Source organism: Ovis canadensis, chromosome X (genome assembly GCF_042477335.2).
Source record: "Ovis canadensis isolate MfBH-ARS-UI-01 breed Bighorn chromosome X, ARS-UI_OviCan_v2, whole genome shotgun sequence".
NCBI classification, from domain to species: Eukaryota; Metazoa; Chordata; class Mammalia; order Artiodactyla; family Bovidae; genus Ovis; species Ovis canadensis.
The window spans coordinates 126,743,077-126,770,513 of record NC_091727.1 but is presented as its reverse complement, the minus strand read 5'-3'; the positions used below and the strand labels follow the sequence as shown (position 1 = coordinate 126,770,513).

At 41.3% G+C, this 27,437-nt stretch overlaps 1 non-coding gene across 1 annotated transcript; it reads right to left on the bottom strand.

The window, feature by feature from the left end:
• Positions 1–5,541: 5,541 nt before the first annotated feature.
• TRNAW-CCA (transfer RNA tryptophan (anticodon CCA)) lies at positions 5,542–5,614 on the bottom strand. Its single transcript has one exon. It is a non-coding gene; the product is annotated as a tRNA-Trp (tRNA).
• Positions 5,615–27,437: the final 21,823 nt, after the last annotated feature.

The window sequence follows — 27,437 nt, the reverse complement described above, 5'->3', positions numbered from 1 at the left end:
CCCGCTCCTCTGGCTAAGCCGGCGTTGGGGTCTTAAAGGGACCGCACATCTCCTCCGGCCCCTCCTCCCGCTCCGCGCTGGAGACGCCTAGGAGCTCCCCGCCGCTTGCTCACGGCCTGATGACACTGGCTACCCTCCGACTTCCCTGCTGGAAGCCCTCAGCCCCTCTCTTCTGGCACCACGGCCGCTCTGCGTGCACCTGGTCTGGTCCCGAGCCGGAGCGCGGGACGCGGGATGAATTGGCCTCGAAGATGATGCCCTATAGCAGGCTGCTGATCGTTTCGGGGTGTATCCCAAATCCACATCGCGGCTCATAAAGTGACAAAACGTTGGTGCCCTTCAAGGCAGGGTGGCGATGAGTGTGTGTCTGTGGAGGGACAGGATACGACTTAGAAATCTGCTTTTGTCCACCAAGAGAGTTCCTAAGACCCAGGGAAAGGGTCTCCAGTAATTGTTAGGTGTCTTGAAGAAAACTTGGGAGTGGCTCACCAAGAACCCATCCGTGAAATCGCAATATCACTGCTGACCTTTTGGTGAACCCGAGATGGACTAGTCCAAATTTGAGTTTATTCCATGAGCAAGAATTACAAATTATCAGAATTCTCTAAGGGCCCGAAATCGGTGCCTTGACAGACAGTACCCATTTATATTTTGAGCTCCTAAATTTAAAGGAGACCTGCAGGATTTTTTCAAGGTGGAACTGCCTTACCTTGATACTCTTAACATCAACATGCCACTTTATGGCTAACAGAGTACTTTCCTATGCATCATCATTACTTTTTAAACTCTCACAACAAACGGAATGATCTCTCCATGGCCTCAAGTGTTGGAGTTGGAGAGGAACTTCTGGACCATTCATCTCAATCTCTTACTGTCACAGAAGAAACTGATGGAGGAGGGAGCGGGAGGCATGATGTATGGAAGGCCACTCTAGATAGATTTGACCTTCCAGTTAAGATTTCCTGACTTTCAACCCACTGCTCTCTGGCTGTTATCGCCAGTCTATAGATGAGGAAACTGATGCTCAGAGCAATTGTGCTTGCCAAAACCATATCATATATCACGAAGAGAGAACAAAGGAGAGTGAAAATCAAAAATAATTGTCCCTGGAAGTTAACTCTTTTTTTTTTCTTTCTTCACAAGTGTTAATATCATCCAACTAGCCCTGAATTGCTGGGGATGTTTATTTCAGTGCTAACAAAGAAAACTTGGCCCTTTCTGAAATGTTGCCTTCAGGGCCCAAAATGTCTAGCTCCATCCTGCCACCTAGGTAGCCATACATTACCACATGCATTCAATTTGTGCTGTACTATATTAGTTTGAACTTGCTGATTTGTTGCCTCATAACCATTCTCATGCCATTTAAGGCACTGATGTTTTGTCTCACTGCACTGAGTTCCTCAAGGCCAAGGACTGGTTGTTTAATTTGCTTTGTATCTGCATCCCCCAACCCCATCATCACTCCCAATGTGCTTAGAGAGTATTCAGGAAAATGGGTGTCAGGGAACAGACAGGGACAAGCATAGATCCCAGTATTAAAAATCAGTAGACTCACTGAGATTTAAAAACTCATCTATTTGGCTACAACCACTGGCTCCCCTTGCTTGATGTAGTATTCTGATTACTCTATAACAAACCATCCCCAAACCTAGTGGCTTAAAAGCTTCCAATGATTTATTATGATCAAATGGTTCTTTTCAACTGGGCAGTTTTTGCTCAGGATATCTTGTACTCTTGGCAACAGTATAAGAGGGTGCTGGAATGCTCTGAAAGGTTCTTCATTAGTGTAAATGCTGGTGGTCCTTATATTCATTCCAGTCTTGATTTCTGAATTGGGAACTCCAACGTGGGTCTTGACCTAGACTTCATACCAGGTCTTTTTCAAGATAAACTGATGATTATCTCTATGCTTTATTTTTCTCTACTTATTAAATGGGGAATCAAGCATAGATCATCTCATAGTCATTCTTAAGAAGTTCTACTTTGAGATAATCATAGATTTATATGCAATTGTAAGAAATAATTCGCAGGGATCTCAAATTCCTTTCACTCCCAATGATAACATCATGTATATCTATAGTTGTTGTTTAGTCACTGTCGTGTCCTACTCTTTTGTTACCCCATGGACTGTATGTAGCTCAGCAGATTCCTCTGTCAATGAGATTTCCCAGGCAAGAATACTGGAGTGGGTTGCCATTTCCTCCTCCAGGGGATCTTCCCCACCCAGGAATCGAATCCATGTCTCCTGCATTGGCAGGTGGATTCTTTACCACAGGGCCACCTGGCAGAACATATCTATAGTACAATATTACAAACAGGAAATTGACATCAATACCATCTATCCACCTTATTCCAATTTCAACAGTTCTATATGCACCCATCTGCCTGTGTGTCTAGCTCTATGAAATGTTATCACATGTAGGTTGATGTGATCACCACCATAGTCAAGATACTAAACAGTGCCAACCCCACAAGGGTCTCCACTGTTACTCATCTTGTCTCCCTCTCTTCCTGACAACCACTAAACTGTTCTCCATCTCTGTAATTTTGTCATTTAAGAATATTACATGGAATCGTACACAGGTTACCTTTGGAAGTTGGCTTTTTCCACTCAACATAATTCTCCGGAGATCTATTAAAGTTGTTCCAATATCAAGCGTTTGTTCTTTTTACTGCTGAGTAGTATTCCATGGTATGGAGGTATCACAGCTTGTTTGACCATTCATATATTGCAGGATATCTGGATTGATTCCAAATTTTGGCAATTACAAATAAAGGGGCTATGAACATTTGTCTACAGATTTTGCATAACCTAAATTTTCATTTCCCCTGAATAAATGCCCAATAGTGCAGTTCCTGGATTGTATGGCAAATGCATGTTTACTTTTGTAAGGACTGCCATACGCTTTTATAGAGTGCCTACACTATTCACATTCCCACCAGAAGTGAATGGGAGATCCAGTTTCTCTACATCCTTGTCGGCATTTGTTGTCATTATTTTTCATTTTAGCCATTCTGATGGGAGTACAGGGATATATCATTGTGGTTTTAAATTGCATTTCCCTAATGCCTAATGATAGCTACTATCTTTTCATGTGTGTATTTACATATGTATATCCTTTTCACTGAAATGTTTCTTCATATATGTTGGCATCTTCAGATTGAATAGTTTCTTACAGTCAAATTTTAAGAGTTTTTTATTTAGATACTGATCCTTTGTTGCATACATGGTTTGCAAATATTTTCCCCCAGATTGCATCTTCTTCCCCTAAGCATTTATAGAACAAACATTTTTAATTTTGATGAGGTCCAATTAGTCAGTTTTTCCTCTTATGGATTGTGTTTTGACAATAAGTCCAAGAATGCTTTGTTTCAGTTCAGTTCAATTCGGTTGCTCAGCCCTGTACGACTCTTTGTGACCCCATGGACTTCAGCACACTAGGCCTCCCTGTCCATCACCAACTCCCGGAGTTTACTCAAACTCATGTCCACTGAGTCGGTGATATCCAACCATCTCACCCTATGTCATCCCCTTCTCCTCAAGCCTTCAATCTTTCCCAGTATCAGGGTCTTTTCCAATGAGTCAGCTCTTTGCATCAGGTGGCCAAAGTATTGGAGTTTCAGCTTCAGCATCAGTCCCTCCAATGAATATTCAGGACTGATTTCCTTTAGGATGGACTGGTTGGATATCCTTGCAGTCCACGGGACTCTCAAGAGTCTTCTCCAACACCACAGTTCAAAAGCTTCAATTCTTCGGCTCTCAGCTTTGTTTATAGCCCAACTCTCACATGCATACAAGACTACTGGAAAAACCATAGCCTTGACTAGACAGACCTATGTTGGAAAAGTAATGTCTCTGCTTTTTAATATGCTATCTAGGTTCGTCATAACTTTTGTTCCAAGGAGCAAGTGTCTTTTAATTTCATGTCTGTAGTCACCATCTGCAGTGATTTTGGAGCCAAAAAAATAAAGTCTGACACTGTTCCCACTATTTCCCCATCAATTTACCATGAAGTGATGGGACCAGATGCCATGATCTTAGTTTTCTGAATGTTGAATTTTAAGCCAACTTTTTTACTCTCTTCTTTCACTTTCATCAAGAGGCTCTTTAGTTCTTCTTCGCTTTCTGCCATAAGGGTGGTGGAATCTGCATATCTGAGGTTATTGATATTTCTCCCGGCAATCTTGATTCCAGCTTGTGCTTCATCCAGCCCAGCATTTCTCATGATGTACTCTGCATACAAGTTATGGTTTGTTTAGCCCTGGGTCAATTTTTCCCCTATATTTTATAGTATTATAGTTTTAAGTTTTACATTTAAATCTGTGATTCATTGAGTTAATTTTTATATAAGGCATGAGATTTAGATTGAGGTTCACTTTTTGCCTGTGGATGTCCAGTTGCTCCAGCATAATTTTTAAAATAACTATCTTTCCTCCATTGAACCGCCTTTACACCTTGGTCAAACATCAGTTGGGTATTGTATGGGTCCATTTCTAGTTTGTCTCTTTCCTTATATCAATTTCTATGTCTATCCCTCTATCATCAGCATCCAGTTTTTATTGTTATAGACATAGAGTAGGATTAATATCAAGTTGAGTGGTTCCCTACTTTATTCTTCTTTTTCAAGATTGATTTAATTATTCTGGGTCCCATACCTTTCTGTATAAATTTTAGAATAAGCTCATCTATGTCTACAAAAAACCTTTCTCAGATTTGGCTAGGAATTGCATTAAACCTATAGATCAGTTTAGGAAGAACTGACAGCTTTCATGTGTCTTGTCTTCCAATCCATGAATACAGTATGTTTCTCCATTTCTGTAGGTCTTTCTCGATTTCATATATCAATGCTTTTTATATTTCAGCATATAGATCTTGTACACATTTTGTTAGATTCCTACCTACATATTTTATTTTCTCTGGAGCAATTGCAAATGTTATTGTGGCTTTAATTTTGATTTCCAGTGTTCATTGCTAGTATATATAAATGCAATCGATTGTTGTGTGCTAATCTTGTATAAAGTGTGCTGTAGAACATATAGTCACTTTATTTTCTCCCAGCTTTATTGCAATTTAATTGACCTAGAACATTGTGTAAGTCTAAGATGTACAACATGATGATCGGACATATGTATAAATTGTGAAATGATCGCCACAATAATGTTGGTTAACATGTTCATCACCTCACGTTGCCTCACATAATTACATTTTTTGGGTCTATGGTGAGAACATTTTTAAGATCTACACTCTTAGCAACTTTTAAGTATATAACAGGGTTATATTATATATTTAATTATATGCTAACTGTAGTCACCATGCTGTGCCTTGGAGTCTCAGAACTTATTTATTTTATAACTAGAAGCTTCTACCCTGTGACCAACATCTCCCCATTTCCCTCATCCTGCAGCTCTTGGCAGTCACCATTTTACTGTTTCAAAGTTTGGCTTTAAAAAAAATTTATTTGGCTGCACTATATCTCAGTTGTGGCACTGGAGATCTTCATTGCCTCATGTATGATCTTTGTTGCAGCCTGTGGGATCTAGTTCCCTGACCAGGGATCGAACCTGGGCCCCCTGCATTGGAAGCCAAGAGTCTTAGCCACTGGACCACCAGGGAAGTTCCAAAGTTTGGCTTTTTTTTCTTTAAAGATACCACAGATAAATGAGATCATACGGTATATGTCTTTTTCTGTCTGACTTATTTCACTTAGCATAATGCTTTCAAGGTCAATGTTGTCAAAAGTAGAAGAAGTGAATGTAAAAATGGAAGCATTATGGAATGATTAATATTGATCAGTGTCCTGAGAATATAGATTTTAGCATTTTAAATCCTTCTTATCCTATCTGAACCTGGAAAATCTGGTTATTTGATTAACTTTCAAAAACTAGCAGGACACATAGAGATTAAGGAGAAGTGTATTATTGCATGGGGCTTCCCAGGTGGCACAGTGAAGAATCAGCCTGCTGATGTAGGAGACACAAGAGACGCAGGTTTGATCCCTGGGTTGGGAAGATGCCCTGAAGAAGGAAATGGCAATCCATTCCAGTATTCTTGCCTGGAAAATTTCATAGACAGAGGAGCCTGACAGGCTATAATCCAAGGGATCACAAAGGGTTGGACATGGCTGAGTGACTGAGCACAGCATACAGCAAATTATGGCATATGTTTACTTCTTTATACAGAAAATCAGACCAACCTAGTTTATACTAATCAAATACTTGATTCAGTATCTAGAAGTTGACCTTTGAGAACCCTTAAGCTGCATTTAATGTGACCCCATTTATCACTTGTATGTATTCATGTTTGTTACTGAATTTTTGTCTTTGTTATATTTTCTTCTTGCTAGTCATTTCTAAAAAATGCTAGAAAACAGAATTGGCTGTCAATAGTGTGGTTCACCTAATATTTCCATCTTTCTTTCTTTAAGGTTCATGTAGAACTTTACCCTCACCTCCTACTATGAGCACCACCATCTGATTTGCTTTGTTGTTCAGTCACTAAGTTGTGTCCAGCTCTTCGCGACTGTAGCATGCCAAGCTTCCCTGTCCTTCACTATCTCCTGGAATTTGCTCAAACTCATGCCCATTGAGTTGATAATGCTATCTAACCATCTCGTCCTCTGCTGCCCCCTTCTCCTTTTGCCTTCAATCTTTCCCAGCATCAAGGTCTCTTCCAATAAGTTGGCTCTTTGCATCAGGTAGCCAAAGGACTGGAGCTTCAGCATCAGTTTTTCCAATGAATATTCAGGGTTGATTTCCTTTAGGATTGACTGGTTTGATCTCCTTGCAGTCCAAGGGCCTCTCAAGAGTCTTCTCGAGCACAATTCAAAAGCATCAGTTATTCAGACCTTTTTTATGGTCCAACTCTTACATCCGTACATGACTACTGGGTATAAGTTTGCTTTGGTCATTGAAATCTTAGGAGAAGTGATGTGTGGGAATAAAGAGTTAGTGCATGATTTGTCCCATTCCCTTCCCACTAGCACAGGAATCATGAATGCATATTTGGAAATGAAGCCTGAGTTTCAGAGTGACTAATATGAGCAAAGATCCCAGCAGAATTATTTTGGAAATCAAAAGTGTGTGATACGTGGAACTTTGTGCAGCATAGCTTCTGAGATTTGGAGGGTGCTTCTTTTTGCAGCGTAATCTGCCCAATTCTGACTGATACCACCAGTAAAAACAATTCTGTTTCCTTGCATTTTGTGTAAACCAGAGAACTAAACAGAGCAGCTTATAGAATCCTGGAAACAGAGTTAATAGAAGTCATTACTTTTTGGTTTCGTGTGTTCTTTTTAGCTAAGTTGTCATTTTCCATTTATGCCTTTCACTTACCGTATCAAACAAAAATTACCCAACGAATTTTTTGATTTGTGCTTTGAGTTATACCTGAATAGTATTTTATAGAAATGATTTTCCTTTTAACTGACTTTAAGAGAATTGTGGGAGAAGTTTACATCATTCTCTTCCCAAAGAAGCACATCTCCAGATTTATCATAAAGCTACTGAAAAAGCAAGATTTGGTTTATAGGAAATTTCAGGAACATATGTATTTTAAACTCATCACGCTGTGCAGGATTATAGGAAATATGTAAAAGATGAGAGGGAGTGTATTCCTTGATTCAAAATTATAGCATGCCCACAATCACCATGAGTGAGTCAAATGGGTAGAACATAAAATATATTCCCTTCTGGTTGAGGATTCTTCACGTAGTTTAATTACATTTTCAAGCAGTCTCACAAAGGTATGTAAACTTTGTTCACTAGGGACGTCATAAAAACAAACTGAAGATCTAGTGTGTCCAAGTGTTATACTGTGTATAGAAAACTGCAATCTGGTGGAATAAAAATTGCCTCCCTAGAAGCTTTATTGCTATAAAGCATTTAGTCACTTTAAATTGTCTTTGCTTAAATAGCTCACGATAGGATCTCAAGGTATCCACAGTTCTTTAGAACTGCCATGAACTGCTCACAGTATTTGTGTTTATTACAAAGCTAGGGAGCAGAAAGTCAAGTCGCTCAGTCGTGTCCAACTCTTTGTGACCCCATGGACTGTAGCCTACGAGGTTCCTCCAACCATGGAATTTAGTGGATAGAATCCATGGAAAATAATGGATAGAGTGATCCACTATTATTCTTCAGTAGAACCCACAGAAGTGACTGTTTCATTGTCTTTGGTACTCTGTGTGTTAAGTCACTTCAGTCATGTCCAACTCTTTGTGACTCTATGGACTGTAGTCCACCAGGATCCTCTGTCCACAGAATTCTCCAGGCAAGAATACTGAAGTGGGTTGCCATCCCCTTCTCCAGGAGATCTTCGCATGGCTTTAGAATCAAGCATTTCTGAGTTTGAGTCCCAACAAGTCATATAACTTTTCTGAGTCTGTTTCCTTTTATGTAAAAAGATGATAATATTGCTGCTATGGAGGTTCAGTGGCCTAATGTATGAGGAGGGCCTGGCACAATGCCTTACATAATGCCTGTTAGTTCTTTCCATCCCCACTTTTCCTCCCTGCCCCCATTCCTTAGGCCAAATGTGAGAGATATTCCACACTAAGTAAAGTCCTTTATTAGCTACTTAAGATTTAGTTCCCTGTCTGTAGAAGAGAGTGGGGATAAAAGCAGGAAGAATACACCAGTAATTAGTCCAATTTCCCACCTTCTTCTTATAGGCAGGGAGTGAGTTGGGGAGTAGAATGCCAACATGCCTTCAAAGTGGAATAGTCAAGAGACATGCCAAAATGGAAGTCACTCTGTCCTCACACACAGGTGCATCAGCACTGGTTACTGTCCTGGTGCTGGGAGAACATCATGAAATATTCGATGCAGATTGGGGCCTAACATCCTTTTCTCCAGCTTCATGGCACATGGACTAGAAAACAAGACACAAGCCAGAGTAGAATCATGAGAAGCCACCTGGATATCCTCACATCCGAATACCCTGTTCTTCCAGTTCTCAAGGAAAGAAAGTTTGTTTCTCATTAGGAAATGATGCTGACAACTCAGCATCGGTTATAACCCAGGGAATAAGAGCAGGAAACAGAGGATCTAGAGAGCAAAGATGGCAAAATGCTGACCCAAGGGCTGATGAGAGCCTGCACACATGTTTTGCTTGGACTGAACAGGGATTTTTTTTTTTCAAAATTTGAATTGGTTCCAAACAATCTTTAGTGTTTATTATTAGGATATTTCACATAAAACCTTGATCTCAACTTCCTCTTGAAAATTAGAATTGCTGGCAACCATGGGACGATATCTCTGCCTAGGTACATGCTCTGGAACAGGGGAGTGGCTGCTACTTTCACATAGCGTATGTGCTCATCAACTGCCACAGTCTCTAACTATCTCTATTGTGTCCCTTTTGTTACCTTCAGGCCTGCTTTATCCATTCAGATTACGTTTCTAGTCTCTAGAGCCGTTTGGGTTTTTTAAATTTTATTTATTTATTTTTGGCTGCTTTGGGTCTTTATTGTTGCATGGGCTTTCTCTAGTTGCAGTGAGTGGGGGCTACTCTCCTTTGCAGTCTGCAGGCTTCTCATTGCAGTGGCTTCTGTCTTGTTGCGGAGCACGGGCTCCAGGGCACGTGGGCTTCAGTATTTGTGGCACATGGGCCTAGTTGCTCTGCAGCATGTGGCCTCTTCCCAGACCAGGGATCAAACCTGTGTCTCCTGCATTGGCAGGCGGATTCTTAACCAATGGGCCATGAGGGAAGGCCAACAGTCATTCGAACTTGAACCATGGTGTACAGTGATAACTGTTGAACAAGTGACTTTCTAGGGAGAAAAACTGACAATTTCTGATTTCTGTTATATAAATATCCCCAATGTGGCCAATTTCAAACTACCAATGTGTTGTCATTTAACACAGAGTGGTTAAGAGATGCACACAATTGCCCCTCCCAAGCTGATAGGAGCTGGCATCAGAACACCACTGGCTCGAACTCACTCAAAAAAGCTTCAGCAAAATAAATGGGATGACCAGGGTGTGAGCTAGGAATTCTTATTCACAGGCTAAGAGTCAGAAATCAACCATAAAAAGTCAGATTCAACACCTGACATGGAATGCATCATTAAGTCAACACTACTTCCTTGTTCCCTATCTCTTTGTAAAAATCCCACAGGCAAATTATCCAGTTTGGGAGCATGGGTGATATGCAAGGGAGGTGTAGATTGTGAAGGGTTGGCACTAGCTTGATGAGGTCAGATGACAAAATACAGGCCCCCTGACAGTGCCACTGAGTCGTTCTTTTCAGCTGAATATTACACTGCTTTTCTCCTTATGAGAAGGGGAGGGGACCAGGGAGGGCAGTGAGTTACCCATTTAGAAGCCAAGTTGGCAGTGAAATGGAAATAGGCTATGAATTACATCCAGAAACCTCTTCTCACACCAGAGCTGCAGGGCTGCTGACCTCAAATGCAGAGGGCAAAGACCACGAGTAGGGACATCCTCTTCTCACACCCCATGCTGGAAAATGACTGAGTGTGCATAAAACAGTATTCTAGAAGGTGAAAACTCTACACACCATCGAGACAACTTAATCCAAATCTGATTAACCTACACGTGGAGAAACTGAGGCCCGGGGAAGGAGGCAGAGAGTGGGTAGGTGGCTCAGCTGGGTCTGGAAGCCTGGTTTTCTGACAACCAGGCTCAGACCTTTTTTTTCTACCAAACACTGTCTCTCAAGGAGTTAAAAAGTGAAAGATTCAGTCCACAAATGGGTGGTGTTGCCAAACCAGCAACATGAATAATATTTTTTGACTGAATCAACTGTCTGTTTAGGCATCATGTAGACACAGTCAAACACTCATCTCCAGTTTTCCCTGTGTTTGGATGGTTTTAAAACCTAGCAGAGAAGCTGCACGTCCAGGGAGTTTTGCCAAGAAAATCTGAAAATCTAAACAGCCACTCTCACATTGGCCCTATAACCAAGTGTCCAAGTCCTTTTTTTTTTTCCTTTCCTTTTTCATATTAGAGAAAATATGTTCTTGCTACAAGAGAAGAAGCATCAGAACCTGGATGGATCCTTGAACTGAGACCAGGATTCTGGGCTCCAGTCGTGATTTTGCTTTGGATGGGTCATATCCTGACCTTCCTGTGGACCTCAGTTTCCCCATCTGTTTCTTCAAGCTCTTTGATTGTAAAATCATATTCTGGGTGCCCAGTCACTCAGCCTGTTGGCCTCTTCCAACCTGTGTTTCTTGGCCACAGCGCATTCTAGAAGCCAAGTGCCAGAGATATGGCTGAGCCTCTGAAATTCTGCTTGTTGGGCTTATTCTCCACAGCTAATTTATACAGACAGGCCCCAAATGTCTGTACTCATGACAGACCTCTCCTCTCACTGCCTTTGAATTTTCCTGGTAACCTCTCAGTCATAAAAGCTGCCTGTAATCGAAAATAAAATTCTCCAAGAATCATATCTTTAAAAATAAAAAAGCCTAAACCCAAATGAACCTTTTACTAGATTGTGGGCTCCAGTGCTTATTCCTCAGGGGAGTCTTGTGAAATCAGAGACAAAAACTTGAGAACAATCAGACAAAAAGAAATGTCAAGCGAAGGTTTGGGTTTATTTAATTTTAGTGTTTTCAAATCCACCCTGAGTTGGGAGGGAGGGTGGAAAAAACACAGAGAAACCCCCCCTCCCAGCTGCAAAGCCCACGTGCTCAGCCATGCTTTTCTGTCATTTAGATTTCAGCTTTCCCCAATATTAATGGAACTTAAGCCAAACAAGAGTTCCTTTTATTCCTTCTTCCCCTCTGCTCTGTGCTTGCTAAGTCCTGTGCAAACTTGCCACAGTTCCTAAGCACATGGCTGTGAAATTATCAAGGCTGGATGAATGCCAGTACAAACCAATTTATTGGGGTCCTGAAATTAACTAAAACCTAAAAAGCCTGATTAATTGTGGCACAGCACAGCGAGGAGCATTCGGGGCGGGGGAAGGGAGCAGCAGGCCAGAGCACACGCAGGGCCTCCGTCCTGCCCCTTGATTTACAGGACACATAAAGAAGAGCTCCTTCTGTGCACAGGGTTGTGCTGCTCTTACTACTTATTCATCCCTAACCAAAATGTCACTGAGTCCAGCAGGGAAAATGGTAGTCAGTGTGTCTTAGCTGCCTATGGAATCAGCCAATCCCATAATGCTAGTGCTTGGGATTAATTTAATTTAATTTGGGCTTCAGGCCCCCCATTTGGAGAGTCATCTTGGAGAGCCAGCACTACTATGGTTTCTTGGGACACCTTACCACATAAGAGGAGGAATAGAGTGACTCTAGGGTAAATTGTTGGGGTCAAAAAAGATATTGGGGATTTCTTTGGTGGTCCAGTGGCTAAGACTCCCCACTCCCAATGTGGAGAGGGGCTGGTTTGATCCCTGGTCAAAGAACTAGATCCTTTATGCCACAACTAAGAGTTTCTGTGGTGCAACTAGAGACCCCGCATGCCACAGCTAGGGTTCCCTCATGTCACAACTAAGACCCAGTGCAGCCAAATAAATATTAAAAATAAGAAGATATTGGTGTCTCCCACAGACCAGTACCTTCTCAGTTCCTATTCAAAACCATGCCAGACCAATGCACTGCAAAAGAACACTCCTCATTTCCTGGGGCGGGGTCAGGGATGAGTTAAAAGTTTGGCATTAGCAGATACAAACTGCTGCTGCTGCTGCTGCTAAGTCGCTTCAGTCGTGTCCAACTCTGTGCAACGCCATAGACGGCAGCCCATCAGGCTCCCCCGTCCCTGGGATTCTCCAGGCAAGAACACTGGAGTGGGTTGCCATTTCCTTCTCCAATGCATGAAAGTGAAAAGTGACAGTGAAGTCGCTCAGTCATATCCGACTCTGTGCAACCCCATGGACTGCAGCCTACCAGGCTCCTCTGTCCATGGGATTTTCCAGGCAAGAGTACTGGAGTGGGGTGCCATTGCCTTACTACATATCAAATAGATAAACAACAATGTCCTACTGTATAGCATAGTGAACTATATTCACTATCTTGTAATAAAGTACAATGGGAAAGAATCTGAATATATATACATATGTAATAAATGTATATGTAACTGAATCAGTTTGCTATACACCAGAAACTAACACAGTATTGTAAATCAACTATACTACATAAAAAATAAAAATAAAAAGACTGCTTGTCTATGGTGGGAATGTAAATTGATACAGCCACTACCAAGAACAGTATGGAGATTACTTAAAAAACTAAGAATAAACTACCATATGACCCAGCAATCCCACTACTGGGCGTATACCCTCAGAAAACCATAATTCAAAAAGCACATGTACTCCAATGTTCATTGCAGCACTATTTACAATAGTCAGAACACGAAAGCCACCTAGATGTCCATCAATAGATCAAAGAAGTTATGGTGCATATACACAATGGAATATTACTCAGGCACAAAAAGAAATGAATTTGAGTCAGTTGTAGTGAGGTGGATGTACCTAGAGCCTGTTATACAGAGTGAATTCAGCAAGAGAAAAACAAATATCATATATTAACACACACATGTATATATGGAATCTAGAAAAATGGTACTGATGAACCTATCTGCAGGGAAAGAATGGAGACACAGATGTAGAAAACAGACTTGTAGACACAGCGGGGAAAGGAGAGGGTGGGACGAATTGAGAAAGTAGTATTGCCATACATACATCACCAAATGTCATATAGATAGCTAGTTGGAAGCTGCTATATATTAATAGCACAGGGAGCCCAGCCTGGTGCTCTGTGACAACCTAGTGTGGGGGTGGGATAGGGGAGTGGGAGGGAGGTTCAAGAAGGAGGGGATGTATCTATCTATCATCTATCTATCTATATAGTTATGACTGACTCGTGTGGTAGTATAGCAGAAACCAACACAACACTTTAAAGCAATTATCCTCCAGTTTAAAAAAAAAAGACTCCTTGTTTAAAAGTATTAAGTACAATGTCTGAAGACTCCCGAAATGTTTCCCAGGCAACACCCTTGAAGGCAGAGACAATGGCAGCAAGGAGACTTCTCAAGCTTGGGAACGAGGCATGGCTATAAAACGCTCAGTTGTCAGCAGGTAGGGGGTTTCCACTTCTGCTCAGCTGTCTTAGAGCCCCGGCATGGGCATAGTTGTCTAATATGGAAGCTTCCAGAGTGCCAAACCCACTCTCACTGGTTTTCTGTCAGCTCCACATCCAGGCTGACTAAGCAGTATGCTCCTATATAGTTGTACCATTGTTATAGCACTGAAGTAGTTCCTAGATGCTTGGTAAAGTGCAGCTATCTCAGGCTTCCCCAAGTGTCCCCTGCAGACTCCACTGCTTCTGCCCCCTCTCTGGGACCCTTGAGCATTCTCTATGATCCATAGCTAAATGGTAAATGGCTGGCACAGCAGAAGGCCTTTAAGTATCCTGTACCCATGGTCCTCCAGCATCTTTTCTGGTTGGTTGTTGCCCAAGCTGGACCAGAAGGTAAGTATTTTGGAAATCACTTGGTCCCATCACTTCATGGGAAATAGATGGGGAAACAATGGAAACAGTGACAGACTTTATTTTCTTGGGCTCCAAAATCACTGTGGATGGTGACTGCAACCATGAAATTAAAAGATGCTTGCTCCTTGGAAGAAAAGCCATGACAAACCTAGACAGCATATTAAAAAGCAGAGACATTACTTTGCTGACAAAGTTCCATATAGTCAAAGCTATGGTTTTTCCAGTAGTCATATATGGTTGTGAGAGTTGGACCATGAAGAAGGCTGAATGAGAAGAATTAATGCTTTTGAACTGTGGTGTTGGAGAAGACTCTTGAGAGTCCCTTGGACTGCAAGGAGATCCAACCAGTCCATCCTAAAGGAAATCAGTCCAGAACATTCATTAGAAGGACTGATGCTGAAGCTGAAGCTCCAATCCCTTTGCCACCCTGATGCAAAGAATTGACTCACTGAAAAAGACCCTGATGCCGGGAAAGATTGAAGGCAGGATGAGAAGGGGATGACGGCGGACAAGATGGTTGGATGCCATCACTGACTCAATGGGCATAAATTTGAACAAACTCTGGGAGATGGTAAACGACAGGGAAGCCTGGTGTGCTGCAGTCCATGGGGTTGCAAAGAGTCAGACACGACTTTAGCGAATGAACAACAACTAAGCATATCACAAAGTGATACCTTCATTGCTGGTGGTGATGAGGAGAAACATACTGAGGAAAGCCCCTCAGGATCTTCATGAGAAAAACAGCAAGAATCTGTTTCATTCCTCAGGGCAGCCCTGAAGCCATGAGCACTGGCATTGCCGCCAGCTCCCTGGTTAGAGAGCATGGCATCTAGTACAAGTGAGTATGCAGGAAGTGTGCATGGTAGCAGGGAATTCCAGCTGCTGAGGAAGCTGCTCTTGCCACTCTCCTCAGCCATGATTTTCCTTAAGTGTAGGCCAGCTTTGAGGGGACTGAAATATATCCCAGACAGGAATCACCTGGGCTTTTGATTGAGACCAGAATGGGGAAAGGATGGGTGGAAGGACATAAAGGACCAAAGTGACCTAGTCATGATGCTGTCAAATTATGTATGTGCCTTGGGGTAAAATGTCTTACGGACCCACATCAGAAGACCAGAACTAGTCCTGGTGCTGTCATCAGCTGTCTGCTTCAGACATGTCCCTTCATCTCTCTGGGTCTTGGCTTCTTCATCTATATCATCAAAGGACTGAGTTAAGTGATCTCTGGGGTTCCTTCTGGCTTCGAAATTCTATGGATTAATCATCATAGTCATGTCCAACTCTTTGTGACCCCATGGACTGTAGCCTGCCAAGCTCCTTTATCCATGGACAAGAATACTGGAGTGGGTTGCCATTCCCTTCTCCAGGGGATCTTCCAAACCCAGGGATAGAACCCAAGTATCCCACACTGCAGGCAGATTCTTTACCATCTGAGCCACCAGAGAAGCCTAATCAGAGGCCTACCTTCCATTTATCAGGTACTCACTGTGTCTTAGGTGTGATGCTAGGCATTGGTTGGCCAAATCTTATGGAAAAACCCAAATGAACATTTTGGCCAACCCAATACTTTTCCATGTGTTCTTTTGAATGTATTCAAAATGCATTTTGAGTGACTTACATGGATCATGGGCTTCCCAGGTGGTGCTAGTGGTAAAGAACTCGCCTGCAATTGCAGGAGACCTGAGACGTGGGTTCAATCCCTAGGCTGGAAAGATCTCCTAGAGGAGGGCACGGCAACTCACACCAGTATTCTTGCCTGGAGAATCCCTAAGGACAGAGGAGCCTAGCAGGCTACAGTCCATGCAGTCACAAAGACTCGGACATGACTGAAGCGACTTAGCCTCTGCTGCACATGGATTCATGTACGTGTGTTCTCAGTTCAGTTCAGTTCAGTTCAGTCGCTCAGTCATGTCCGACTCTTTGCGACCCCATGAATCGCAGCACACCAGGCCTCCCTGTCCATCACCAACTCCCGGAGTTCACTCAGGCTCACGTCCACCAAGTCTGTGATGCCATCCAGCCATCTCATCCTCGGTCGTCCCCTTCTCCTCCTGCCCCCAATCCCTCCCAGCATCAGAGTCTTTCCCAGTGAGTCAACTCTTCTCGTGAGGTGGCCAACATACTGGAGTTTCAGTTCAGCATCATTCCTTCCAAAGAAATCCCAGGACTGATCTCCTTCAGAATGGACTGGTTGGATCTCCTTGCAGTCCAAGGGACTCTCAAGAGTCTTCTCCAACACCACAGTTCAAAAGCATCAATTCTTCGGCGCTCAGCCTTCTTCACTGTCCAACTCTCACATCCATACATGACCACAAGAAAAACCATAGCCTTGACTAGACGGACCTTAGTCAGCAAAGTAATGTTCCTGCTTTTGAATATGCTATCTAGGTCGGTCATAACTTTTCTTCCAAGGAGTAAGCGTCTTTATTTCATGGCTGCAATCACCATCTGCAGTGATTTTGGAGCCCCAAAAAACAAAGTCTGCCACTGTTTCCACTGTTTCCCCATCTATTTCCCATGAAGTGATGGGACTGGATGCCATGATCTTCGTTTTCTGAATGTTGAGCTTTAAGCCAACTTTTTCACTCTCCTCTTTCACTTTCATCAAGAGGTTTTTTAGCTCCTCTTCACTTTCTGCCATAAGGGTGATGTCATCTGCACATCTGAGGTTATTGATATTTCTCCTGGCAATCTTGATTCCAGCTTGTGTTTTTTCCAGTCCAGCATTTCTCATGATGTACTCTGCATAGAAGTTAAATAAGCAGGGTGACAATATACAGCCTTGACGTACTCCTTTTCCTATTTGGAACAGTCTGTTGTTCCATGTCCAGTTCTAACTGTTGCTTCCTGACCTGCATACAGATTTCTCAATAGGCAGGTCAGATGGTCTGGTATTCCCATCTCTTGCAGAATTTTCCAGTTTATTGTGATCCACACAGTCAGAGGCTTTTTCTAAACATCCTCAAAACAACCTTATGCGGTATTACTGTTGTCATCTGATTTTTTACAAATCTGGAAGGTCACATAAGTATAGTAAGAAGTATAACCAGGACTCACACTCACTACTGCTGAATCTAAGACCCATGCTCTAACCTCACTTTCCCTCAGCTGTGGCTCCATGTGTCCAAGACTGCAGGCTATGTGTCTACACACGTCTTGGTTTGCACCACTGTCTCTATTTTTCTTTTCCTCACACTCCCTGATAGTGAATTCTCTGGTTCTCCTATCCCAAGATTCCTCACTCACCACCTCCCCATCTTCCTGGTGTTTCACAGGCAAAAAAAATAGAATAGACAGGAAGCCAAAAATCATACGTTGGCTCCTAAAAAATAAATAGACCCACCTTCTCTCTTTTTTTAAAAAGCAAATATTTATTTATTTTAATTGGAGGCTTTAAGCCAACTTTTTCACTCTCCTCTTTCACTTTCATCAAGAGGCTTTTTAGTTTCTCCTCACTTTGTGCCATAAGGGTAGTATCATCTGCATATCAATAACCTCAGATATGCAGATGACACCACCCTTATGGCAGAAAGTGAAGAGGAACTCAAAAGCCTCTTGATGAAAGTGAATGAGGAGAGTGAAAAAGTTGGCTTAAAGCTCAATATTCAGAAAATGAAGATCATGGGATCCGGTCCCGTCACTTCATGGGAAATAGATGGGGAAACAGTGGAAACAGTGTCAGACTTTATTTTGGGGGCTCCAAAATCACTGCAGATGGTGACTGCAGCCATGAAATTAAAAGACGCTTATTCCTTGAAAGAAAAGTTATGACCAACCTAGAGAGAACATTCAAAAGCAGAGACATTACTTTGCCGACTAAGGTCCATCTAGTCAAGGCTATGGTTTTTCCAGTGTTCATGTATGGATGTGAGAGTTGGATTGTGAAGAAGGCTGAGCGCCAAAGAATTGATGCTTTTGAACCGTGGTGTTGGAGAAGACTCTTGAGAGTCCCTTGGACTGCAAGGAGATCCAACCAGTCCATTCTGAAGGAGATCAGCCCTGGGATTTCTTTGGAAGGAATGATGCTAAAGCTGAAACTCCAGTACTTTGGCCACCTCGTGCGAAGAGTTGACTCATTGGAAAAGACTTTGATGCTGGGAGGGATTGGGGGCCGTAGGACAAAGGGACAACAGAGGATGAGATGGCTGGATGGCATCACTGACTCAATGGACGCTAGTCTGAGTGAACTCCAGGAGTTGGTGATGGACAGGGAGGCCTGGTGTGCTGTGATTCATGGGGTCACAAAGAGTCAGACACGACTGAGCGACTGAACTGAACTGAATTACTTTACAATACTGTATTGGTTTTGCCATACATCAAAATGAATCCGCCCACAGGTATACTCGTGCTCCCCATCCTGAAGCCCCCTCTTACCTCCATTTCCGTACCATCCCTCTGGGTCATCCCAGTGCAACAGCCCCAAGCATCCAGTATCATGCATCAAACCTGGGCTGGTGATTCGTTTCTTATATGATATTATACATGTTTCAATGCCATTCTCCCAAATCATCCCACCCTCTCCCTCTCCCTCTGAGTCCAAAAGACTGTTCTATAAGTCTGTGTCTCTTTTGCTGTCTCACATACAGGGTTATCATTACCATCCTTCTAAATTCCATATATATGTGATAGTATACTGTATTGGTGTTTTTCTTTCTGGCTTACTTCACTCTGTATAACAGGCTCCAGTTTCATCCATCTCATTAGAACTGATTCAAATGTGTTCTTTTTAATGGCTGAGTAATACTCCATTGTGTATATGTACCACTGCTTTCTTATCCATTCATCTGCTGATGGACATCTAGGTTGCTTCCATGTCCTGGCTATTATAAACAGTGCTGTGATGAACATTGGGGTACACGTGTCTCTTTCAATTCTGGTTTCGTCGGTGTGTATGCCCAGTAGTGGGGTTGCTGGGTCATAAGTCGTTTCTATTTCCAGTGTTTTAAGGATTCTCTACACTGTTCTCCATAGTGGCTGAACTAGTTTGCATTCCCACCAACAGTGTAAGAGGGTTCCCTTTTCTCCACACCCTCTTCAGCGTTTATTGCTTCTAGACTTTTGATAGCAGCCATTCTGATTGGCCTGAAATGAACCTCATTGTGGTTTTGATTTGCATTTCTCTGATAATGAGTGATGTTGAGCATCTTTTCATGTGTTTGTTAGCCATCTGTATGTCTTCTTTGGAGAAATGTCTATTTAGTTCTTTGGTCCATTTTCTGATTGGGTCATTATTTTTCTAGTATTGAGCTGCAGGAGTTGCGTGTATATTTTTGAGATTAGTTCTTTGTCAGTTGCTTCATTTGCTATTATTTTCTCCCATTCTGAAGGCTGTCTTTTCACCTTGCTTATAGGTTCTTTTGTTGTGCAGAAGGTTTTAATTTTAATTAGGTCCCATTTGTTTATTTTTGCTTTTATTTGCAGTATTCTGGGAGGTGGATCATAGAGGATCCTGCTGTGATTTCTGTCGGAGAGGGTTTTGCCTATGTTCTCCTCTAGGAGTTGTATAGTTTCTGGTCTTACATTTATATCTTGAATCCATTTTGAGTTTATTTTTGTGTATGGTGTTAGAAAGTGTTCTACTTTCATTCTTTTACAAGTGGTTGACCAGTTTTCCCAGCACCACTTGTTAAAGAGATTGTCTTTTCTCTATTGTATATTCTTGCCTCCTTTGTCAAAGATAGGTGTCCATAGGTGCATGGATTTATCTCTGGGCTTTCTATTTTGTTCCATTGATCTATATTTCTGTCTTTGTGCCAGTACCATACTGGCACTGGTGTATAGGAATGCAAGGGATTTCTGTGTGTTGATTTTATATCCTGCAACTTTACTATATTCATTGATGAGCTCTAGTAATTTTCTGATGGAGTCTTTAGGGTTTTCTATGTAGAGGATCATGTCATCTGCAAACAGTGAGAGTTTTTCTTCTTCTTTTCCAATTTGGATTCCTTTTATTTCTTTTTCTGCTCTGATTGCTGTGGCCAATACTTCCAGAACTATGTTGAATAGTAGTGGTGAGAGTGGGCACCCTTGTCTTGTTCTTGAGTTTAGAGGAAATGCTTTCAATTTTTTACCATTGAGGATAATGTTTGCTGTGTGTTTGTCATATATAGCTTTTATTATGTTGATGAAAGTTCCTTCTATTCCTGCTTTCTGGAGAGTTTCTTTATCATAAATGGATGTTGAATTTTGTCAAAGGCTTTCTCTGCATCTATTGAGATAATCATATGGCTTTTATTTTTCAATTTGTTAATGTGGTGTATTACATTGATTGATTTGCAGGTATTGAAGGATCCTTGCATCCCTGGGATAAAGCCCACTTGGTCATGGTGTATGATCTTTTTAATGTGCTGTTGGATTCTGATTGCTAGAATTTTGTTAAGGATTTTTGCATCTATGTTCATCAGTGATATTGGCCTATAGTTTTCTTTTTTGTGGCATCTTTGTCAGGTTTTGGTATTAGGGTGATGGTGGCCTCATAGAATGAGTTTGGAAGTTAACCTTCCTCTGCAATTTTCTGGAAGAGTTTGAGTAGGATAGGTGTTAGCTCTTCTCTCAAATTTTGGTAAACTTCAGCTGTGAAGCCATCTGGACCTGGGCTTTTGTTTGCTGGAAGATTTCTGATTACAGTTTCAATTTCCTTGCTCGTGATGGGTCTAAATTTTCTATTTCTTCCTGGTTCAGTTTTGGAAAGTTGTACTTTTCTAAAAATTTGTCCATTTCTTCCACATTGTCCATTTTATTGGCATATAATTGCTGATAGTAGTCTCTTATGATCCTTTGTATTTCTGAGTTGTCTTGTGATCTCTCCATTTTCATTTCTAATTTTATTGATTTGATTTTTCTCCCTTTGTTTCTTGATGAGTCTGGCTAATGGTTTGTCAATTTTATCTATCCTCTTAAAGAACCAGCTCTTGGCTTTGTTGATTTTTTTCTATGGTCTCTTTTGTTTCTTTTGCATTTATTTCTGCCCTAATTTTTAAGATTTCTTTCCTTCTACTAACCCTGGGCTTCTTCATTTCTTCCTTTTCTAGTTGCTTTAGGTATAGAGTTAGGTTATTTATTTGGCTTTTTTCTTGTTTCTTGAGGTATGCCTGTATTGCTATGAACATTCCCCTTAGCACTGCTTTTACAGTGTCCCACAGGTTTTGGGTTGTTGTGTTTTCATTTTCATTCATTTCTATACATATTTTGATTTCTTTTTTGATTTCTTCTGTGATTTGTTGGTTATTCAGCAGTGTGTTGTTCAGCCTCCATATGTTGGAATTTTTAATAGTTTTTCTCCTGTAATTGAGATCTAATCTTACTGCACTGTGTTCAAAAAAGATGCTTGGAATGATTTCAATTTTTTTTGAATTTACCAAGGCTAGACTTATGGCCCAGGATGTGATCTATCCTGGAGAAGGTTCCATGTGCACTTAAGAAAAAGGTGAAATTCATTGTTTTGGTGTGAAATGTCCTATAGATATCAATTAGGTCTAACAGGTATATTGGATCATTTAAAGTCTGTGTTTCCTAGTTTATTTTATGATTAGTTGATCTATCCATAGGTGTGAGTGGGGTATTAAAGTCTCCCACTATTATTGTGTTATTGTTAATTTCCCCTTTTATACTTGTTAGCATTTGTCTTACATATTATGGTGCTCCAATGTTCAGTTCAGTTCAGTCGCTCAGTCGTGTCTGACTCTTTGCGACCCCATGAATCGCAGCATGCCAGGCCTCCCTGTCCTTCACCAACTCCCGGAGTTCACTCAGACTCACGTCGATCAAGTCAGTGATGCCATCCAGCATCTCATCCTCTGTCATCCCCTTCTCCTCCTGCCCCCAATCTCTCCTAGCATCCGAGTCTTTTCCAATGAGTCAGCTCTTCACATGAGGTGGCCAAAGTACTGGAGTTTCAGCTTTAGCATCATTCCTTCCAAAGAAATCCCAGGGTTGATCTCCTTCAGCATGGACTGGTTGGAACTCCTTGCAGTCCAAGGGACTCTCAAGAGTCTTCTCCAACACCACACTTCAAAAGCATCAATTCTTTGGTGCTCAGCCTTCTTCATAGTCCAACTCTCACATCCATACATGACCACTGGGAAAGCCATAGCCTTGACTAGATGGACCTTAGTCGGCAAAGTAATGTCTCTGCTTTTGAATATTCTATCTAGTTTGGTCATAACTTTTCTTTCCAGGGGTAAACGTCTTTTAATTTCATGGCTGCAGTCAACATCTGCAGTGATTTTGGAGCCCCAAAAATAAAGTCTGACACTGTTTCCATTGTTTCCCCATCTATTTCCCATGAAGTGATGGGACCAGATGCCATGATCCTTGTTTTCTGAATGTTGAGCTTTAAGCCAACTTTTTCACTCTCCTCTTTCACTTTCATCAAGAGGCTTTTTAGTTCCGCTTCACTTTCTGCCATAAGGGTGGTGTCATCTGCATATCTGAGGTTATTGATATTTCTCCTGGCAATCTTGATTCCAGCTTGTGTTTCTTCCAGTCCAGCATTTCTCATGATGTACTCTGCATAGAAGTTAAATAAGCAGGGTGACAATATATAGCCTTGACATACTCCCTTTCCTATTTGGAACCAGTCTGTTGTTCCATGTCCAGTTCTAACTGTTGCTTCCTGCCCTGTTGTTAGCATTTGTCTTACATATTGTGGTGCTCCTATGTTGGGTGCATATATATTTATAATTGTTTTATTTCCTTCTTGGATTGATCCTTTGATCATTATGGATTGTCCTACTTTGTCTCTTTTCACAGCCTTTGTTTTAAAATCTATTTTATCACCACTTCACACCAGTCAGAATGGCTGCGATCCAAAAATCTGCAAGCAATAAATGCTGGAGAGGGTGTGGAGAAAAGGGAACCCTCCTACACTGTTGGTGGGAATGCAAACTAGTACAGCCACTATGGAGAACAGTGTGGAGATTCCTTAAAAAATTGCAAATAGAACTACCTTATGACCCAGCAATCCCACTGCTGGGCATACACACCGAGGAAACCAGAATTGAAAGAGACACATGTACCCCAATGTTCATCGCAGCACTGTTTATAATAGCCAGGACATGGAAACAACCTAGATGTCCATCAGCAGATGAATGGATAAGAAAGCTGTGGTACATATACACAATGGAGTATTACTCAGCGGTTAAAAAGAATTCATTTGAATCAGTTCTGATGAGATGGATGAAACTGGAGCCGATTATACAGAGTGAAGTAAGCCAGAAAGAAAAACACCAATACAGTATACTAACACATATATATGGAATTTAGGAAGATGGCAATGACGACCCTGTATGCAAGACAGGGAAAGAGACACAGATGTGTATAACGGACTTTTGGACTCAGAGGGAGAGGGAGAGGGTGGGATGATTTGGGAGAATGGCATTCTAACATGTATACTATCATGTAAGAATTGAATTGCCAGTCTATGTCTGACGCAGGATGCAGCATGCTTGGGGCTGGTGCATGGGGATGACCCAGAAAGATGTTATGGGGAGGGAGGTGGGAGGGGGGTTCATGTTTGGGAATGCAGGTAAGAATTAAAGATTTTAAAATGTAAAAAATAAAAAACTAAAAATAAAAAAAATAAAAAATAAAAAAAAAAAATAAAAAAAAAAAAAAAATAAAATCTATTTTATCTTATATGAGTATTGCTACTCCTGCTTTCTTTTGGTCTCTATTTGCGTGAAGTATCTTTTTCCAGCCCTTCACTTTCAGTCTGTATCTGTCCCTTGTTTTGAGCTGGGGCTCTTGTAGACAGCATATATGGGGTCTTGTTTTTGTATCCATTCAGCCAGTCTTTGTCTTTTGGTTGGTGCATTCATCCCATTTATGTTTAAGGTAATTATTGATAAGTATGATCCCGTTGCCATTTACTTCATTGTTTTGGGTTCGAGTTTATACACCCTTTCTGTCTAGAGAAGATCCTTTAGCATTTGTTGGAGATCTGGTTTGGTGGTGCTGAATTCTCTCAGCTTTTGCTTTTCTGTAAAGCTTTTGATTTCTCCTTCATATTTGAATGCCTTGCTGGGTACAGTAATCTGGGCTATAGGTTATTTTCTTTCATCACTTTAAGAATGTCCTGCCATTCCCTCCTGGCCTGAAGAGTTTCCATGGAAAGACCAGCTGTTATCCTTATGGGAACCCCCTTGTGTGTTATTTGTTGTTTTTCCCTTGCTGCTTTTAATATTTGTTCTTTGTGTTTGATCTTTGTTAATTTGATTAATATATGTCTTGGGGTTTTTTGCCTTGGGTTTATCCTGTTTGGGACTCTCTGGGTTTTTTGGACTTGGGTGACTATTTCCTTCCCCATTTTAGGGAAGTTTTCAACTATTATCTCCTCAAGTATTTTCTCATGGTCTTTCTTTTTGTCTTCTTCTTCTGGGACTCCTATGATTCGAATGTTGGGGAGTTTAACATGATCATGGAAGTCTCTGAAGTTGTTCTCATTTCTTTTAATTCATTTTTCTTTTTTCCTCTATGATTCATTTATTTCTACTATTCCATCTTCTACTTCACTAATCTTATCTTCTGCCTCCATTATTCTACTATTTGTTCCCTCCAGAGTGTTTTTGATCTCATTTATTGCATTAATCATTATATACTGACCCTTTTTAATTTTTCCTAAGTCCTTATTAAACCTTTCTTGCATCTTCTCAATCCTTGTCTCCAGGCTATTTATCTGTGATTCCATTCTGATTTCAAGATTTTGGATCATTTTCAGGATCATTATTTGGAATTCTTTATCAGGTAGATTCCCTGTCTCTTTCTCTTTTGTTTTGTTTGATGGGCATTTATCCTGTTTCTTTACCTGCTGGGTATTCCTCTGTCTCTTCATCTTGTTTATATTGCTGTGTTTGGGGTGGCCTTTCTGTATTCTGGCTCTTTGTGGAGTTCTCTTTATTGTGGGTGGGGTTGTATGGGTGGCTTGTCAAGGTTTCCTGGTTTGGGAAGCTTGTGTTGGTGTTCTGGTGCGTGAAGCTGGATTTCTTCTCTCTGGAGTGCAATGAGATGTCAGTGGGTTTGGAGTGACTTTGGGCAGCCTGTATATTAAAGCTCAGGGCTGTGTTCTTGTGTTGCTTGAGAATTTGCATGGTATGTCTTGCTCTGGAACTTGTTGGCCCTTGGGTGGTACTTGGTTTCAGTGTAGGTATGGAGGCGTTTGATAAGCTCCTGTGGATTAATGTTCCCTGGAGTCAGGAGTTCTCTGGTGTTCTCAGGATTTGGACTTAAGCCTCCTGCTTCTGGTTTTCAATCTTATTTTTACAGTAGTCTCAAGACTTCTCCATCTATACAGCACCGTTGATAGAACATCTCCTTTCGAAGACAATGGGCTGCTCTTCTGGGTGCCTGATGTCCTCTCCTGGCATTCAGAAGTTGTTTTGTAAAATTTACTCAGCGTTTAGATGTTCTTTTGATGAATTTGTTGGAGAGAAAGTGGTCTCCCTGTCCTATTCCTCTGCCATCTTACGACTGACTGCTTCCCACCTTCTCTCTATAGAGGTTGGATTAGAAGAAGAGGGATGTCTGATTATATTAATGACCCAGAACCCATTCTCAAGCAGAGACAGCCAAACCAGTAATATTTAGAAAAATAACCAAAAAGTGACTGCATTTAGCTGTGCAGTAGAAACCTGCTGCTTGTTCATGGTTAAATATTAATATCTCAGCTGTTTCTAGCCATCTGACTGACAGGCTATAGATATGGATAAATGACCTCCCACAAACTCAATTTGGCTGTCTGCTTCTTAGAAGAAAAAAAAGAGTTATCTTCATATTAAGAGTTAGTGAAACCAGGGGTTTTTAGCTGTATCTAGTGCATTCAAAGTCCAAAGAAGCCTGTATGAAATTTAAGTTCTAGATGGTTGGAGCTAAAAAGAATATATAGATTTCACCTCTTTCCCTTGTATTACAGATGTGGAACTGGAGACCTATAGAAGGAAAGAGACCCATCCAAAGTCACACAGTTGAGCTACTGGCAGAGTCAGACCTTGACCTGGATTGCAGCTATCACCCTTATTTTAAATTAAATTATTTGTATTTCTAAATTAATTTTTATTGGAGTATAGTAACTTTACCACCCTTGTTTTATATGAATGAGGCTGAGGCCCAGAGGTTTGTCAAAGGTCACAAGGCCAGAGATGGCAAAAAGGCTGGGGTGATATGTATGCTCTGCATCCATAGCTCATATTCCCAAGTAGCCAAAGGAATTGACTAGATAGCTTATACACGCATGGTTTCTTATCTCAGGTCACAAGCTCAATTGTGTGAAAATGAAAGTGAAGGGAACCCTGGGTGGCTACAGTCCATGGGGTCTCAAAGAGTCAGACATGACCGAGCGACTGAACTGAACTGATCTGAGCCATGTGACCCTCCCCCGCATCGTATCCCTGCTTCCCCTTCCCAACCTCACCTGATGTGACCATGATCCTGAATCCCATGCTCATCATGTTTTTGCTTTTGTGTTGATTTAACTTTAATACATTTACATGTATGATAGAAAGTACTTAACCTCTAAAGCCACGATTGTTTTTAATTCTATGAAAAAGGCATCATGTCTTATGAAAGTCTTTTTGGACTTCATTTTTTTTTTCACCTAATATGTTGCTAACTTTGTCAACATTGTTGTGCATGACTCTAGACCATTTATTTTGATGGCTGCACAATATTCCACCATGTGAAGAATATGACAGGTTACTCCTCCAGGCTCCGCAGTGACAGCCATTTGATTTGTTTCTGTGTGAACTTTAAAAGCCAGGGGTTGACTCTTTCCCTTCATCTACTATTTATGCTGTGGTGTCCCTACTTGGAAGCAATGGATACTGATGCTAAGTGAATCAGCCTGAATGAGAAAGGTAGTGGAATAACAGGAAACACCTAGATGGAAAATGCAACTTTGGTTAATACATGCAGATGATAACTCAAAGGTTTTTTTTTTTACCTAATCAAACTGGCATTCACTGGTCAAAAGGAAGAATCAGG